The sequence below is a fragment of the Stigmatopora nigra genome, chromosome 10, assembly GCF_051989575.1.
Source record: "Stigmatopora nigra isolate UIUO_SnigA chromosome 10, RoL_Snig_1.1, whole genome shotgun sequence".
Classification (NCBI taxonomy): Eukaryota; Metazoa; Chordata; class Actinopteri; order Syngnathiformes; family Syngnathidae; genus Stigmatopora; species Stigmatopora nigra.
Window position 1 is genome coordinate 7,079,545 of NC_135517.1, and position 19,717 is coordinate 7,099,261.

A 19,717-nucleotide genomic window follows, 5' to 3' on the forward strand; every position below is an offset into this window, starting at 1 on the left:
AAGACACTGAAGAAAAATTGGAAAAGTATCGCAGGGCCGGAGTTGGAGACGAATGGAATGGACAGTTGGAGTGGGGGCTGGGGGTGTAACAACCATAAAGAGAGAGAGGGGGGAAAAGAGATAAACCTGTTAATTTTTCATGGTCAGGCGGTCATAATCTCAATGCTCGGTGCCCTTAGAGCCATTTTGAGTGCGTGCATATGTGTGTGTGAAGGAGTGATGGATTGAGCTTCATTACCAAGACTTAGGGGACCCACTGGCCCCCTCAACACCCCCTCATCCCTGACTGACTTCCTAAATTTATAATAGTCACTATCATAAAGGCACATTATCCTCTGATAGGGGACTGCACTTTCTTAAGGCTATAAAAACACTCCAACTTAATTTATTTGCCATATATGGCCACAGATAGAAGTAATGAAGTGACAGGAAAGTGTTGGATCAAGGTTTTTTTTTTTTCCCAAGTCCACAGTTTTTCAAATTATATGACCACTGGCGCAGATTGAGTCAAACAAAGGCAACACCATCTTCACAGCTTTAAACTTCAACGACTTTCTTCTTCTACCAAATTGACTTTTTGGTATGACTAAACCAAGTCCGTACATACACCCAGCATCTCCAGCTGTGTGTATGGTGCAGTGTCAATGACAAAACACCTGGCACTGTTTAAACAACATTTTTTTTTCTAGAACACAAGTTCACTCCACACACACACACTTGGAGCTGCTTAATAATAACCATAATCAACCATCCTCAAAACACACAGTCTGGCAGCGCATGGCCATGTAAGGGGAAAAGCACTGTGTTTACTCTAAAACACTGCTTCTCTAAGAGGCTTTAGGGCTTAGGCAGAGTGGGCAGTCTTTTTTAACAAGCAACCATTTTTTTAACTAAAAAAAGAAGGAACAATAAACAAAACAAGCACACACAGGAGCCCTTTTTTCCATTATTTAATTTGCACTGCAAAAATATTGTAGTCTCCGTAATTAGGTCAAGGTTAAAGGTTTCGACCAAAATTTGCACTTGTGAAATGATTTGACCTACAAGCGATTGCCACCATTTCTTCCACTGGGGGGAGCGTACGTGTGTCTGTCTTCTCCATTCTTTGTTTGTGCGTGTGTCTTTGTATGTCTGAATGTGCATCTGCAGGTCAGGAAGGCAGCATTTGTTCTGTGAAGCCCTATAAACATCTGCGATCCCTTTTAAGGGATTGTTTAGATTGACGGGACGCAAAAATAAACGATCTCGAGAAGGCCGGTACACTTTACTGAAAGAGGAATCTCCACTACCGGCATTAAAATGTTTAGGTGTGTGTATTTGTGTGTTGAGCTTAAAATGACAGTCTTTTTTGGGGGGACTGTTTTTCTGATCACTGGATTTTTTTTCCCTTCACATAAACCTTCAATGACCTCTCCATTTCTTTCTCCACCTCCAAGTTCAATGCTGTAAAAAACCTCACCAATGTTGATTTTTAACTTCAAGTGGGGTTTCCCAAACTTACCCAAAATGCTCTGTGTCAATTGCAGAACCCTTAAAGTCAGATTAAATGCTGCAGGTTATTTTAATAGTCAAAAGAGCACACTGTTAAATGTCAATTAACGGGGGTCTTTAGCTAAAATGTTTAACCATGTGGAGAAAAAAAAGTCATACTAATAGGACAACCCCTTCCCTATCATCACATCATATCTTAAATAACTCCCCCCACACCAGCAGAACTTTTTTCTGCTTCCATCTGTTATTTAAAAAAAAAACTCCACCACCCCTCCTTATGCAGAGGAGTTGTTGTGTCTGGGTTGCTCGCTCGCAACATGTGGTATATATCAACCCCAGCGCTGCCTTTCCTTCTTGCTCGCCCTCTCACTTCTTCACACATACACACATGCACACTTTCTCACCCACAGGTCTGTTCGTGGAGCACCCATCTCCTTGAGAACGTCCAACTTTGAGGAAGTGGGGTGTCGTCCATTCTTGATTTAGGTCATAGAGAGGCAGAGATGGGAGGCTTCTCTGCTCTTTGTTTATTTGAAGCGGGAGCCATTACTGCTGTCTCTGGGGTTGTATTTATACACAGAGACACACCAGACACACGCTGACACAACTGGACTCTGTACATGGTTCTGCCTCGTTGTGTCAGAAAGTTCAAGAAAGAAGTGGCTTGTGGAGGGGGGTGTTATCATAAGTGTACAGTGTACAGTAAAGATAAACTGCTGTGATTTGTGTTGGCCTAAAAGAGGAAGGCCTGCTTTGAAAAGTCTTCAGCTGTGAGCCTCAGCGGGATTGCGTTAGGCCTACTCAGCAAGCCGGTCACTACATTCATAATTCATCGAATGAGAGACGTCTAATCAGCCACCTGGTCTAAAATAAGCAAGCAAGTCCAGCTGTGGTGCGTCGTCACGGGATGTAGCCTGGGTATTTGGGGCCTAGGCTGGCTCAAATATCTGCACCCTTTTAAACTGGTAGCCTTGTTGCTGCACGAGAACGTGAATAGCACAGCTGGCTGAATTTACTGACATTATTGACATTCAAATGCACTTTGATTGGCCAGACTTCTCGTGATAATTGTACCATTCATCCTCTGTACAGCTTATCCTAACGGAGGTTAATGAGATGTTTACCATTACGGGGTGCATTGTACTTTGTAAAAGAGTTACTGTAGGGTTTGTCTCATTGGGGAAACTGTGACTCAGCAGGCTAAAAAATATTTTCTCTTTAATCAGGGAGACGTCTCGCAGAGAAGTGACCCAGAAGTGACCTCAAAGACTCGATGACTTCTGCACAGGACGCCGGACTGGTAGGTGATTTACTGATTTATTTGTTTAAAAAAACAGTTGCAGAAATCCAATTTCAACACGACTTTGTGTTTTGCAGATTAAATTGACCTATAATTTCTTGAAACAAAATCAGTGTAGGTTTGTGAATCAATTAATACATATTTTAAACTTTTCTCTGGTCTTCAGACTTTAAGGTGATTATTTATCTGGGGTTATTCCAGGTGACTCTACATCATATATTCACTGCCTGCTATTATGTTTGTGACTTCTTGCCATACAACCAAGTGTGCTTACCAACAATGCATAACGATATTCATGCAGGTGTTCTTGTGTCACATTCTGAGAACAAAACACAGGAAATGTCTGTGTGTCAATCATTGTGCTTTAAGGTCGGCATGTAGTTTTAATTTCTCCATCTCTGACGGTGACCTACATGTGTGCATTTGTTTGCGTGCCTGAAGCCTGGTTGCGTCAAGTCAGTGTGGTGTAAACTAGTCCCATGGCGTCTGTTGCCTGTCGGCCATTACGTTAAGGTTGCTGTATCTTGTAAAAGCCTCGTTAACACAAAGGCCCGTTCACATGTTAATTGGCTAATTGACTAATTAATTTTTACATAAAGGCGAGCATGGGGAGAAAGGCTCCCTAATTGAAAGTGAGTATAGGTTTAATTACGTGAAAAGGGTTAGGAGGAGAAAGTTGCTGAAGGTGGGAAGCTCTGATATATTTGTGCACTTTTCTATGATTGGGTTTTTACTCGAGACTTGCATAGTCCTTGTTTTGTGTGTGTCCTTCTATTTACTGCTCCTTTGTTAACAAATAATTGCCTGACATTGAAAAAAGGCGAGTTTGACACGATCACAAGCAGTCTGATGTTTTAGCGTGTAGGCGAAGGATGCACAGCCAGACGCGGGGGAATTCTCACCAAGATGTCAAATCAAAGATAAAAGCTGTGAGAAAAGGGCTGCTTGTGCTCACAAACAGTTCTTTTTTTTCTCTCCAGTGCGTGCAGCGCGCAGGTAATTTTGGTGTTAATGCAAAATCTGTATAAAAGCCGCATCAGACACCTTTAACCGTCTGTGCACATCTGTTGCATGCAGGCATCGGTGTGATCATGCATTCACATCAACAGTAATCCAAGTCCAATTATTGAACAGAACAGAAAATGGACACACAACGGCGAGCGCACAATGTGAGAATGTGCGAGTGGACGAATGTCTGTTAATTCAATTCTGATCCACCGCTCTCTAAAACACCACCACAAATTAAATCGGCCAGGGGAGCAGACGGCTAACAAAGGAAATTAACAATGATGCTGCCTCTGTATTAGGGCATATGGATTCGCCGCATGTTTGCTGTGGTGGCGTGGCCGCGGTCTCATGCCGCTGTATGCTGAGAGAAAGGAGGGGTAAGGGGGCACTTTTAATCAAGAAATCCATTCCACTTTGCTAACCCCGCTTTGCTTCCTCCTTCTCCTCCACCTCCTTGCCATGGCAGGCTCGTGTGGAAACAGAAGTGCTAAATTACCCTGGAGCAGTCAGACAAAAACATCTTGTTGGGTTCTAAATTGCTTTGCATGCATGTTAATTGGAGAGAAATCCCTGCAGTCTATTTAGTTTTTACGTGTGCATCACTACTGTATCTGTTTACGTAAGTGTGTGTGTGTGTGTGTGTGTGTGTGTGTGTGTGTGTGTGTGTGTGTTGGGCAGCTCCGGTGAGCTATTATAGCTGCGACGCCTTACCGAGATTGGGAGGTTATCTGTTTTTGTTGGTTAATTGTGAAGCTGATAGTATCGAGGGTCCGGGCCAATTCAAGTGGGCTTTCAGCCAAATTACCTCAGTAATCGTCTGTGTTCAAGTCCCTGGGAGCTCTCGGCAAGATCCAGCTGGCCAAGCCCCCCACGTTCATTGCAGAAGGCCAGATCGGACCCCAGCTTTAGACAGCTTAGACTGTAATTGAAATGATATTTTTTTTTCACACAACATTATTGGGTTGGTGACATGGTTTCACTCAAAATTCCATTTGTGGTCAATTTTATCCTGTTTGTTTTTAATTAATACAGGCAGCTAATGGAGTCAGGGGGGATCTTAGCCAAATGATTGGAATTTCCTCCGTGTTTCCTTGTTATCTTTTAACCAAGTAGGCTTTAGAATTGGAGCATGAAATTGTTTGAAAGTAGGAGAGTAATTCGTTTGGATGGAGTGCACCGAAAAAGACGAGGCCAAATACAAGCAAAAAAAAGGCCTTGGATTTTTTTAATTTTTTTTTAGATCTATGATCAACAACTTTTACAGACAATGACTGAGTTTATTTATTTATCTTTAATTTTAAAACTATGTTATCATGGCACAGGCACGAGAAGCTAATTAAAATGACCTTGTTTACATGGACAGCAATAGCCTGATACTGATGCTATTCAAAGTGTGTGTAATTAGTTGACTATTTGTAAGTTGATAACATATTCCAATATTATATCAAGTCCACCTTTAGGTTGAGGTCACCTCCAATAGACCCCTGCATAATGTTACCCAAACTGGGAAAAGGAGAGTTTTTGGATGTAGTGTCAATTTGGATTCACAACTACTGCTGAAATACAAACATGAGAAGTATAAAAAGGTCTAGTAAACATCTCCAATTCAAATCTAGCAAATGCAATTGTCATTAGATTTGTTTAAACCCCAAATATTTCCATGAATCCTCAGACGGTGACCTCATATGGAGCAGCATACCCCACTCACCCACACTGTTGTCTTTCCCTTTCCTAGAAATGTATCAGTCATAGCACTCTATTGGATTCAGCACGTCACTCAAATTTAAGATTCTTCATGTTCCGGGTGTGTTTTCGCGTCAACAGTTTTCTGGCAAACCTTTCGTTTTTGCTGTCACTTTGCTTCTAAAAGTGTGATGGAATATTCTGCCAAACATGTAACGCAGGCAATTACTCACAACCCTAGCGCAGTGAGAAGCTGCGAGCGTGAATACTTAACCCTGGAAAGATTCAATGATGGCGGATAAAAGAGTGATTTGTGTTCCGCTAAGGGGAAAATGAGTAATCCTATCATTCAGCGTGACATGCAACACAACACGGCGCATCAGTCACAGAGAAACACGCAGGCATGCACACAACACTAAACACTGCCTATCAGGATGATAAAAGCGCTCCTCAGCTGCACTATAAAGTGTTTGATTTTTCTATTTTCCAAGTCATTCATTTTCTCTTTACACTGTGGTAAACCTCCGTTCCCTCCCACTTCTCCCACAGGCACGGCTCTTGACACAACAGCATACGTATTTGTGTATTCATGTAAATACATTAGCTAATCTCTATAAATATATTTATGAGACTTAATACCTTTGCGCTGTCATATTTAGCATGTTGAGCAGAGGGTTTTACACTCTTGTGAAGACGTGTGCACACACGACCATAACCAGACAAATCTTGCTTTGGGTATAAACCAATCCCTCGGTTGTTCTTTCTTCCTGTCGGGGCATTAATTCATCCCCATATTTCCATCTGATTATGGTCCGGTTATACCCGTAACTAATTGAACATTAAATATAAAGAAAGTTAATGAAAATGTCCTTTATCCTTTCCAAACTAGGCCTGAGAACGCATCTATTAACACAAATTAATCTGCCACTGGTGCTTGTTTCAGGAGAAAATATGTATGCACAGTTTGCTTCCCCTTATCTAGGACTAGAATTATCTTACCTTTTTTTTAAAGCAGGATGGTGAGATAAATTATAAGTTTCTTTAATTCAAATTTAAACCTTCTGAGAAGTCGTGCTGCTACACTACTAGAAAACATTTTATCGAGGACAAAATAGCAAGAATTAAGGGAAAAGAAACATAATGAGTTATATGTATGTTTAAAAAAATAATAAAAACACACCAATTAGAACAAATGTGACGTTTCAAAGCAACTCAATGAAAGGAATTAAACTGAAACAGCTGCAGTGATGAATCAAAATAATTTAGAGCTTGAGTTTTGCTCAAATATATGTTATAAAAATGAAATACTGAAGAGACAAAAGGAAAATAAGTAGTATTCATTGTGTTATATATTCAATGGCGTCATTTGTTATATACGTTAAAATGTTTCATGTTAGGATTTTTCTTATATTTTTATTGCTTTAGAAGGTAACTAAATAGTTGTTTAAAGATGAATACGATTTCCAGGTGAATTTAAATGATGATATAGACTAGATACGTTTTTTTTGTTGCTTCAACCTAGACCCTGTTTGAACTAAATTTTGCCTGGATAGATTGCCCGTAGTGAAGTAGAGATTCCATAGCCATCAGTGAAATGGATTCACATTTGTATATATCATTATTTACATTTTACCTTATTTTTTCAAATGAAAATGAAATGAAAAAAAGATTCAATGAAAATGAACCACTTGGTAAAAAGGAGCCTCAAATGATCCAATACTAGTATTTCATTTACACTTCACAAGATGAGCCCAATCAAAAATAAGTCACTCCATTATTAAACTTTCATCTGACGTTACTGAATAAAACATATTTTCCCAGGTTTAAAAAAAAAAAAAGCATTAAGCTTCAATATGCAATCAATTGTCTTGTTAGTTTTACTCCTTCACTGCTTTCCTCCTTGAAAAAGCTTCCGGTGCAGTTGGCTCTAGCAGCGTTAAAGACACCCGCTGAGCACATGGCCAAAAGATAGTTGGATGCACAAGGAACGGGAGAAAGCAATGAATGCCTGGATGTTTTTATTCAGATGAAAGGAATAAGTGCAAAGGCATTTATTTTGTCCATAATCCCACTAAAAAGCCTTCTCCATTCTTGCAACCCCCTCTCCCACTCCCGGAGGCTCCCCATATTAGCATCTCTTCTGGACAGCGAGGGGTTAACTAACCCATTTAGGGGGGAACCGCCGAAAACAATACTTGGAACCCTGAAAGACAACGGCGATGCCTTTCTCCTCCATATTTGTAATTTAACATCAAAAGGCTCCTCTCCAAGCGACCTCTGAAAGCCAGCATCTCTTTAATGAAGCGCCCCACCCCCCTTAATCACATTCAAATTGGTTAGTGTTCAGAAAATAGAAATATGTATTAGATAGCAATAAATTTTCATCATTGGCTAAGCCTGCTTCTTAATTGTCCTGTCCCAAGGCTTGGGAATTTCATTGTTCGTTAGGTGCTTAAGTCCCCCATCTCATTCAGTCTCTCTGACATTACTGCTGAGGGCTCTAATGCCCAACTAATTTGAATGGGGATTTACATGATAGAGCAGGGAGCATTAAAATGTGGACGGGAGAGAAGGGAGAAAAAGAACGGGGAAAGGGGGAAATGGCTGCTTTCACTTAAAAAGTCACTTTGTTCAAAGTCAAATGACAGTGTTTAAAGATGCGCTATCGCTCTCTCCTCAGGATTTTGGACAGCGGTGCCAAGTTTAATGGTTCGTTATCTTTGCCCCTCTGTGTCTTTTTTTCCCCACCCTCTCCCTTTCTGATGCCAACCTTGCTCCTTTGGCACCCTGCAGTTTCAGAATATACATTCAGAATGACTTTGAATTGCAAAACACCTTTAATGACCCCTTTGCCCGTACCATTTGTGACCAGAGGCGCTCACATATAAGCTTGTCTGTTTAATGTCCCATTCTAGTCATGGAAATATCCACACCCTAGACTGAAGTTCATTACCCTGGAAATACTTGAAATGTCTACCAGACTTAAGCAGCAGTTAAAACATACGTTACTTTGTAATGTTAAAACTGGCTATTATGACATGATTGAATAACGTGTCTGTGGCTCCATTTTCTACCTCTAATTTCAATTTTTATAAACCACAGCGCCTGAGGAAAAACAACCAAAAAGCAGGACTGATTGAGATGGTGTCAATCCTTTCCAGTTTTTTTTTTACCCAGGCATTATCGGTCTATCATAAAATACATATTAGATTGTCTCCTAATGTATACAGTGTACAAAACAGAGAACTTTCTTGGGTAGAGATCTTGTAAAATCAATTCCATGTGACCTGTGAGTATTTTAATGTTGCATATTGCATTTCAGGGGGATCAGTGCATAGTCTTCTATTTAGTATTCATATGTAGATGCTAGATAATATCATATGCAAATATACCATTAGTTTTCACTGTTATGCACACATACCCAGCTATATGTCCAGCAACTTTTTACTTCTCAATGCTAAGAATGTTTGTGATTATTCACCCTCATTAGACACAGGCATTAGTTTTAGGACACTTTCCTGGATTTTAATAAAAGTACCATTTATCAAATTAGATTCAACTCTCGCTATTCAATAAATAATCTTACCAGATCTGTGTTTAATTCATCCCCGCAATAGTGGAAATATTCAGCATTTTTGCTTTGGTCAGACACTCCATTAGAAATGATTGCCAGAGCGAGCTTTGGGCATGCATGACATTTCCTGACCTCTTTAGATTAATATAGTCTATCGTTGAAAACTATTTGGAATTATGTTTGTGACAACTATCAAGTGATGTTTCCTATCCAAAAAGTCTGTTAGGAATCACAATTTAACTTTATATCACTGTTTTAAAAACGACTACAGCATATTAGTGTCATTATTCAGTATCAGGTAGAGATTGCATGCAATTAATTGTAAAAGCCACTTAACATCAAAGCGGTTAATTTGGATATTTTATATTACTTAATAATAGGTTAAATTACCAGCTATCGCCAAGGTTATTGAGCTAACACTCGTTTGACGATGGCTCATGAATTTACACTAATATAGCCTGAACAGAGTAGAGCTAAACACATCATAATTTTCTCAGAAACGGCTACATTTTTGTGCCATTCGAGTGGATGTGATTAAGTATGTAAATGGTCATTATTGAGCCGAAAGGAACTATTATGCAGACAAATCTAATATGGATTGCAAAATATCTGAATGAAGGTGACAACTTGAATCACAAGATATTATTGCCTTGCAGCATAATGTGGATTCCTCTGAATTATGAGCATGCAGAAAGGAAAAACTTTTGAACATAGAAAATTATGTTTTTGGACAAATGTGACATTAGCTATACTCAAGATCAAGTGGGTATGTTGTTAATCACATATCTGATGCTTAAACCAAAATGTCTTTTTCACCTGAACTAAACAAGCCCATAGTGTAAAATGTACATCATTTTATGAAACTTTGTGGAGCAGTACTGAGTAAACAGTTTTCTTCCTACTTATTTCCCTCTGCAAGGGGCAGAACTCAGGGAGGTCCTGGTAATATGGATAGTACTTGTTCACATATTAGAGATGGTAAAGCCAAAGTCTGTTTTGGATCGAATTAAAATGCTTCCTAGCAATGAGATCTTCATTCAGTGAGCTATGCACAGCCTTACTTCTTTTTCCTCTTCCTCTTACCATTGAAACTATTGAGCTCTCATTTTCAAAATTGAAACTAGTAATTAAAACCATGTGAGAAGCACTGTGGGACAAGAAAGATTGAGGGGACTCGCCATATTGTCCCATTAGGGAGAAAAAAAGCCCCAGAAATTGACATATCAAGCATCATCCTGTACCTGTTTTTGCATTATATAACCTTCAAATACTGCCATACTGCATATTTTTTTACACTTTTAGATTAGCAGTTGAAAATGCCCACAGTTGTAAATTTCAGGGCAACTAATACACAGCAGGCTAGTAATTTAATATGCCGAGATTAGTAGTAAATAATTTGAGTGGCCACGATCCATGGTCCTGAACTGCTTTTAAATTCTAGAGTCTTGAGCTTTGAGTTCAGTTACTCGCTTGGAATCTGAATTGTTCTCCCACTGCTCTGCACTTTGGAAGTGTTACTGTTTGAACCGTGCAACAAAAACACAATTAGTAGCTAATGAATTTATATGCTTCCAAAAGAAAGAAAACGAATGAATTTAATTCGACCTTAACAGTCCACTACGTTTTAGCCAATGCGTTTGTGCTCATTCCAGAACAGTTTAGGGGGTATGGTTGAATGTAACTAGGGTTGAAACACTTTACTATAACCTTATGTCACAACCTCATATTTACCCGAGCATTCTTACAATTGTTTTTGTACATTATGTCTAAATACAAGTACTCTGAACCGAGAATAGTGTAGTGTTCTTTGACTCACTTGTCACCTATGATGAGAAGAGGTTACAGAGGGTCGCAACTAATGAGAGAGAAGGCTTGACCTTAGACATAGAGTCATCCTGGAGCAAAATACACAATAGCAGACTAAAATCTTACTTAATTGGCCTCAAGTGTTCTGTGACACTGAAGTTCTTATGATTTTTTACTATTATAATTTGTGTAGAGGGATTGGGTGACTTGGTGTTAAGTTTGGTGTTTATTTGTTTGGTTATTGTTTAGTTTTTTTTAATTCCCGCCGTGGTTGAGCCCATCATGTATTTTTTTTTATTTTATTACTCATGCAGAGCTGCCAACTACTCAGTAATGTCCAGAGTTACCCGTAAATACAATGCTAACTTCGGTTATTTTCATTATGTTATGCTTTGTGTAAATGTAAAAACATGACAATAACATTTTGATTTAAATTCTTCTACGCTTTTTTTTAAAATATATTTTATATCGATTTTGCGTGAATCGCATACACTCCGGAAATGGGACAAGGGTACTCCTGAAATGGGGTTGGCGGAGGTTGGCGGCTCTACTTATGAATCTTAACCATAGCTTTTTATCCATTAGTAAGAGCCTCCTTTTCCCAAACAGATACCCTTTCAGTTTTTACCTGTCGTTAACGGTGTCAAGTCATGTTAAGTGCCATGCCTTTTAAAAAAAAAAGTAGGTTTGATGTTACAAATAATGTAGTATTGTTTTTTTTTTTAAGTTGAGTGCTATCAGCTCAAAAATTACCTTAATTTGAATGACATTTATGTCATTTTTCCCTCAGAATACAGAACCCTCATTATTACTTCAGTCTTCAGAATTTTTGACAAGAAAGAAAAATCATATATCACTTTCAGGTGTGATGAATGACACTGAACATGGTAAATGCATACTAGCTTTAGTATATACTCAACCCAGAATGGGCTTGGTGAGTTGAAAGGCATTGACATGTTTGCCTTGGTAATCAAGTTTACATTCATTTTTACACGTGCAATCCTTAACTTTAAGTGTCCTAAATCAAAAGATGAGATTAAAATGTGAAGGGTTAACTCCGGTGATCACCTCTATCGATCTGTGTGTGTGAGAGGAAGAACCTCTGGTACCAGAGCAGCCAGCCATGAATGGTTATTGATCCTATCATAAAGAGCCTCTGTCTACTGAGTCAACGGCTCTTTAGGTAATCACTGATGCCTGTTGATCTCTCTTTATGGCCCTCTCACAACCTTACACCTGTTGTCCTCATTTGGACATTGGTATTTTCCCAAAGTAGTGCAATTTTACAAACCCAATCTACTTCACATTGGTTTGGTTTTGCTCAGAAAATCACCAATTTTTTGTCTGTAAATTCCCATAAAGTCTGAAGTAGTTGATGCGTGCTTGGATACAAATACTGTCCAAAGGAATTTCTACTATTCAATCTTCTGTAAAGATGGAGAGGAATATTTTTGTGTTCAATTTCAAATCAAACTTTACCCAAAAAGTTTTAGACAAATCTTGTAGATTTTACAAAGCACCAAATCATTTTGTTGTTGTTGCTCTTTTAAAATGTCTTTTGATAAAACTAGTAGTCGTGTCAGATTGTACATACCTGCAGTCACCCTTATAAACAGAACCTTGCAACCATCTCTTTTTATCCACCGGCCTTGTAACTTCTAAGGAACTCGTAGAAGGATCAATACTGCACGATGTTTGTGTCTACAATCAATTGGCTGTTTGAAATATGTTTTTTCAGTGCTTTTTAACTCATTCCTGCTGCCACATGCTTCTCCAAATTTTTTTCTCATTTTTCTTATAAGAAAAAAAAACCTGTCTCAGCAAAATGAACACCTCATAGCCTTAACCCTGTCCAGATTGTTCGTTAAACAAATGTAAATGTTTTCTGGTATTGGTTTAATAGACTCTGGGTTCTAGACATCTGCTGTAAATGATTTGCTCTATATTGGCTTTGCTGCATTAGTTGGCCTGCCACCACTGATAGCTCAAAGCCCCCAACTTTATCAGTTTGATAAAGCCCCGCTAGAGCCTGCATTAGAAACAATCAGGCAATCTCCCCTTCATTTTTGTTTCTAGGTGGGAATGGCTGCCACATATTCTTTTCACTGAGACAAGACTGAGAACAGGATGGGGATGCAATCCCACGATGTCTGCGTTTGATAACTAGCTCACAGAATGGATAAGAGACACTGAAAAGAACTGTCTGATGGTCAAAACTCTATGCGTCTCCTTTCTTTTTGGGGTTTCTTTATGGGTTTGGGAACATTTTCATCTTTTAATACCTTTTTTTTAGTTTTACAAGGGTGAAGAGCCTTTAATTTTAGCGATTATCCTTGAGTGTCACTCTACCAATGCCCATCAACGTCATTGGTAAGCACACATGCACGCTTAGACAGCCATGCAAACGTAAAGTATATTTTTATTATGTGCACGCACACGCACGCTTATACAAATAGCATACTCGCTCACATACACACACACACGCACCTTTTCTCACTAGGTGCACACACAAAGACATAGACAAATGAGACCTTAGTGGAATAGTTGGTGGTTTTTTTGCTATGGTCATGATTTCCTTCAGGGCTGTTAAAACACACTACATATGGAGTCCATCTCCTTGATGGCTTACTGTAGAGACAAAAACAGTCATAGCATCAACACGTGCACTCACAAAAAGAATCTTTCCACTATGAGCGTGATCCTGAAAGAGTAAACTAGCAGTACTTTTTTAACATAATATGATTTAAAATAAATCCCATTCATAATGGCTGGTATCAAGAATATGAGCAAAATGTTTGCTGATGGATGCCATGATAATGGAGGCTTATGTTTTTGTGCATATTTTATCTGTTTGTTGTATAAGTGAGATAGATGTTTAATAAAGTACATTAGAGCGAAGATCAATGTTGGTCTGTCAGAAGAAATCAATAGGAAGCATTTTGTTCTTTAGAGCAACTGTCTATTGAGTTACCGCCACTAATGTGTTATCACCTCCGAGGGATGTTTTTGTGTGTGTGTGTGTGTGTGTGCGTGCGTGATTGTATTTATTCATTAACAGCCTTATCACGAAGGAAAAAAAATGCATCCGGCCCATGTCTCATTCCCTCTCTCTTTGCGACAACTAGGTCAGGGTATGGAAGTATTGATCAGTTGCTATGGGAGCAGCAATTGATTGTGACTTATCCAGCTGTTTATATTTGAACCATGGGTTTAACCTCCATCGATTGACACGCACCTTGCAGTCGGCAAGGTGTTCAACTTTGCTTTCCACTAATGGGTTGGAATGTGTGTGTGTGTGTGTGTGTGTGTGTGTGTGTGTGTGTGTGTGTGTGTGTGTGTCTGTGAGAAAGAAACTAGTTTAGGGGGCCACTGATTTCCTTACTGATTTGCCATAGCCAATAATAACATAATGTGAACGTTTGCACAAAATCCTATTTTTACAGTAAGGAAGGATTTACAAAAGCTATTCATTCATGTTTCATTCTAGCAGTGTACAGACGCTCCTCTACTTGCGAACGAGTTATGTTCCGAGTGATTGTTCATAAGTTGAATTTGTTCGTAAGTTGATTCAGTGCTATATTTTGTATTATAATTTAGGTTTAAGGCCTATATAAGTATATTGAAGGTTTATATAAGTGCATGTGTATGTTTAAGGCTTGCATAAGTAACCAGCATTGGTTTGTACTGAAAAAAAACTTAAGAAAATGGAGAGAGTACATACAGTACTTAAATGTTAAAGGTAGCGATTTTACTTAGTCTTCAAGATAAAAAATACTAATGTTGCAAAATGGCTTTGCTACAGAATTGTATTACCATGGACAATCTGCCAATCCAATTTTGATTTCAGTAACATTGGCCTTTTAATGACAATGACTCCTGCTTTACATCTTTCAAATACACAAATTCAAGACAAAATGAGTCAACACGCTTTCTCAGATGCGATAAATCACATTGTCTGGGCTAAATTAATCCATTTACGCCTCTCACAATGAAAAATAAAAACTGGATGACATTTTAGTGCATTAGGCAGTCACTGGTCTGGTTGCATTTGATTAAAAGAGCAGTTTCCAAATCAGTTTTACTCATGTCTTTACATGTACAATCCTTTGAGTGAATCCAGCCCTATATAGTAGTTTTTTGAAGAATGTGTATTGATGTAGAAGAATTTCAGCGAACGCGAGTCAATTTGTGATACAGGCCAGAGTTCAAATGGTAGAATGCTGTATTCAGGCAGATTAAATGAAGGTTTTGTTCAGTTTGCTCCAGATGTTGGGTCTATGGGTTTTATTTTTACATTCTTGGCCTCTAGCCTGTATATATATTGGATTGGGCAGGGAGTATATAATATCAGTGGAAAATGCTGCGGTCTGGTACCTTTTAAATAACATTTCCTCCTTTTTCTGCTGCTGTCCTGTTTTTCTTTCCATTTTGTCTTTTATTCGGAAGGTGGTGATGTTTAGAAAAGCGCTCAAATGAGGTTGGCTGTGCGGCTGGGGGGGATTCACTGGAGACCCTCCTAAACACACATACACACACATGCAGAACACACAGAAAACATACACATAAGCTGAAATTGAAGGAATGGGTGAAGAGGAAGGAGGTCTTAAATGATGAGGGTCAGTCGGGCAAATGCTACTTCTCAGGGTGGGCCAGCCTAGACCGTAAAGGATGTACTTGTACTAATATTTAGCTCACTTCCCTTGCTCCAGTGCAAGGAATTATACCAATGGTGCTTAGGGACCCACATTTTGGACTTAACTTTCCTCATTTTCTGATTTATTTCTGAACAAATGTGGTCCGAAGTAGGCTAAAACCAGCACCCACTTAGTTAATGGAGTTGTAAAGCTGGACCTACTCGTGGGAAATATGACCACAGTGCTTCGAATTTTTTTTATGTGTGTCTCTTGCCTTCGTGTGGTGGAATCCACTTCTGTTTGGAACAGTATACTACTCCGTCACATACATTACTGTGCTGGGCCTTTTCGTCACTGTGGTAGGCCTTGTTGACACTAATCATGTGCCAATATTTAATATTGTTTGTGTGTATTAGTGTCAACATAATGTATTCATAAGGAATCTCCATATATTTGCATCTACGAGACTCAATGAGTTGACAAGGGACATTTTTAGAGTCAAAATAGCAGTGTTTGTATTAGGAATCTTCCTGTAAATTAGCGTGGGATGTTCCAGTTGCAGAATCAAATACATATTTCACTATTTCGGGTAACAATACAAAGTTTCAGATGTGGTAATGGCTGCCTCAAAAGTCGACAAATAATAGCGTATTACATGAACACTTTTGTTTAAGTCCAAATGAATCGTATGGTAAAATCCAAATGAATCTAAATACACAATACATTGAATAAAAAAGAGGGTGGGTTGGTTGTAAACTAGGTTTTAAGACACGGTTTACTGAGGAGTACATGAAAATTGTAAATGATGACCACTCCAGGGTATACATCACCTTTCACTTGAAAACATCTGACAATGATTAACCAAAATTACTTCACCTTGAGATCAAAATGTCTGCTGGACTTCTGTTAACAGCATAAATGTGCAATTGCAGGAACTTACTTTAATTTATGATTGCAATTAATTATTGTTTTACAGTAAAGCACAGATGACGGTATACCTTTCCAAACTTCTGAAACATTAGCCAATAGGCTTCACACCAGCGTCTAGCCTAGTTTACATAAACTGTCTTATCATTTTGACCATTTTTCAACTCCTAATCTTTTCGACAACTAAAAACACACAGCACTATAACTTTTCCGAATCTTACTGAAACCTGGCTTTTACTTGAGAGAAGACTCTCCGACTGTCATGATGAGAGAGTTGCTGCTGCACTCAAAACAGCTTCAGTAGTATGGGCAAAGGTCAGCAGCATTAGGGGAGTGGGGCCTGGGTTGGTAGTAGAATTGTGTGTGGAGTGCATGCACTGATCCCAAAATGTTTCTTAGCCAAGTTACATTTGTTTAGTCTGAAAGACAAGAGTGTGAAAGCTGGGAGGGGCTTTAAGATGGAGAGGAAAGTAAAAAAAAAAAAGGGGAAGCATGGGCAGTCAGGTGTGAATAAACGTATGAAAGTCTTTGAACACCTGGCTCTTACATATACAGAAACTTAAATTACGGAGATGGTCATCTCCTTTCAAGCCTGCCGATTTTTTTTCTCATATACCCAGAAAACATCAGTGAATTCAATTTTGTTAGGGCATAGTATCTCTTGCATTTTAAGGTGTTTGATAGCGTCAAGGTCAGGGCTGTCAAGTTCACACCGTGGAAAGGCATCACTTCATTTTGTATAATTTTAAGCGTGTTCTTGTCTCTGATTTGCAAAGATGAGCCAAGACTTGATTGAGCATGCAAATTCTGCACTTGTAAAGGCAGGTCTACTAAGCAGGTGCACTGCAGATTGTGCCTGCTAAACTTGACATATAAAGTACATACAGTATTTCTCTAGAAAAAGGAAATTGTACTAAAGTTTGGTGTAATTTGGTGTTTGCGTAGGTTTTGCATCTAAAAACATTCATGTCTTCCCTCCCCCATCTCGCCAAGCTTTAGACAGCACAAAGGTCAGCCTCCATTTGACCTCTACGTTCCAAAGCCAGCTACCACCATAAGACCACACACACACACACACACACACACACACACACACACACACACACACACACACACACACATACACACACACACACACACACACATACACACACACACACACACATACCCATTTTGCACACCCACCCAATGGGAATCAAGTTGAAGAATGGAGTCAACCAACATTTTGAAGAAAAAAGTTACACTATTGGGTAAAAACAGACATTTGCCTCGCATTTTGACCACTTGAGCAACATTAGATGACTTCACATGTTCTTCATGAAGAAGATGAACGACTTGAATTTACAAGAGTAAATAATAATCAATTGTTTATTCCGTCTTTGCATAAAATGTTAATACACAAGGAAATTAAATTACCTAGGCAACAAGTACATCACAGTGTTAAATTTTACTGTACACAAGTCACAAAGCTCAAGTTTTACTGTAACAACATACAAATAAGGCAGAAGCAGAAAATTAGAAAATCATAAGATTGCAACAAAACATAAAAAATATATATTTTTTGAAAATAACCATGTGAATTAGTTTCCTTCCCTGGAAGTCTTTTGTGGTAGTCTACACAGACAGCACGTTGTTCGATTGGAATTTGGTTGTCTGACCCCAACACATACACACACATACCCTCTAACTTTACATTATATATAGGAATATATACAGTATGGCATAGCACCATAAAAGTTTCTTTAAAGTGTGAAAATGTGCACGTTCTATACACTGCAGTTGACAGCATGTGTGAGCAAATAGGATTTCTTGTGGAGGTTGCTAACAATTTATCAGTAATGGTAAGTGGAAACCTATTGAACCGAGTAAAGTGACTTTTTTGTGGGTTTTGGACATTAATCTTTATGGTTTCAAGACCTCCGACCCAGTGTCTTGTCTGTGATCTAATCAAAGGAGAGGAGAAAACAAGCATCCTTCAGTCATTCATCACTCCATCTTTGTCCCCTTTAAGAGTGCTTTGTCTGTCATAAGAACAAATCAATGGGGATAGCAGGACACAAAGACCACAGGAACACACTCACACACACACATGCACACATGCGCGCGCACACACACACACACACACACACACACACACACACACACACACACACCACACACCACACACCACACACATTGCACTAATGAAGTAAGAAAAGAAAGAACCTTTACAGAGAACAATTTTATGGGCAATGTGGAATTGCTGTCATTTGTGTTTGGGTACAAAGTTACTGACCTTGACATGGAACAAATGGAATGATTTGAAAAATTAAAAAAGGAATGGCAACATTAATCTTTGAAGAAACAAGTAAAATTCATATTTAATTAATATTAATACCTAAGTCGTATACGAGTGATTGTTATACAAACTGCATATTGTAACTTAAAACAGTCCAATCTTAATTATACTGTAAAAATGGCAAATTATATTGACATAATGGCTCTGTAAATTGATGATCTCTGGAGTAATCTGACCCTGTTTTACAAAATGTGAAGTAAATGTAAGGCAACCTGAATTAAACGAGCATTAAAATGTATTCGATTATTGATTTTTCCCTTCACATAAAAAGAAATAAAAAAAACAACCAATGGAATAGTTCATGCTTCACTAGAGATGCCGGTCTTGTATAGTTTGTAATCCCCTAATGCATACAATGCACATAAGTAACATTTGACATATTTGAATGGACATAATGACATAATTTGTATCATGCATGCCTGTGTTGCTGTGCGGTATTCTGCAATGGAGCAGCATGTTGCCTCGTTAGCAAACAATACCAAAACCTAAAGGGCCTTCAAGATATGAGCACCACGTCTGAAGGCCACATTTATGACTGCATTCTTACCGACTGAAAACAATACTCAAGACTCTCACGCTTGCATCCACATTCACACAGGGAAAACAGCCCCCCCATTCACACTCAACGAGCACTTTTTTGTTTGGAAAACAAACTGAATCAATGAAACAGTACTCTGTCTCCTCACAGGAACTGAATGCTTTGCCGTTTAGCTGTAATGTTTACCTGGGCCCCTGTAAAAAGGAATTTAGGAATTGTGTTGAATTGATGATAGTAAAAATGATTGTCAGTTGCTTTGGGAATTGTGGACAGCTCTTTGCGGAAAATTAATTCACTTTTCACTGATTCAATCCACCGTTCATGGTAAAACCTTTCCATTCTCTTCTCAATTTGGAAGGTTCGAGCTCTATGTCTCTTGATATATTGGATTTCATCTTTCTCAGGTCACCCATGTTCC

At 38.7% G+C, this 19,717-nt stretch overlaps 1 protein-coding gene across 4 annotated transcripts in view; it reads left to right on the forward strand.

The window, feature by feature from the left end:
- foxp4 (forkhead box P4) overlaps nt 1-19,717 on the forward strand; it is a 123,169-nt gene that overhangs the window by 4,633 nt on the left and 98,819 nt on the right. For all 4 annotated transcript variants that reach the window (XM_077726171.1, XM_077726174.1, XM_077726172.1 and 1 more), the window contains exon 2: nt 2,718-2,791. The gene's annotated coding sequence lies outside the window, so the exon portion shown is untranslated. The remainder of the gene's footprint in view (nt 1-2,717; nt 2,792-19,717) is intronic.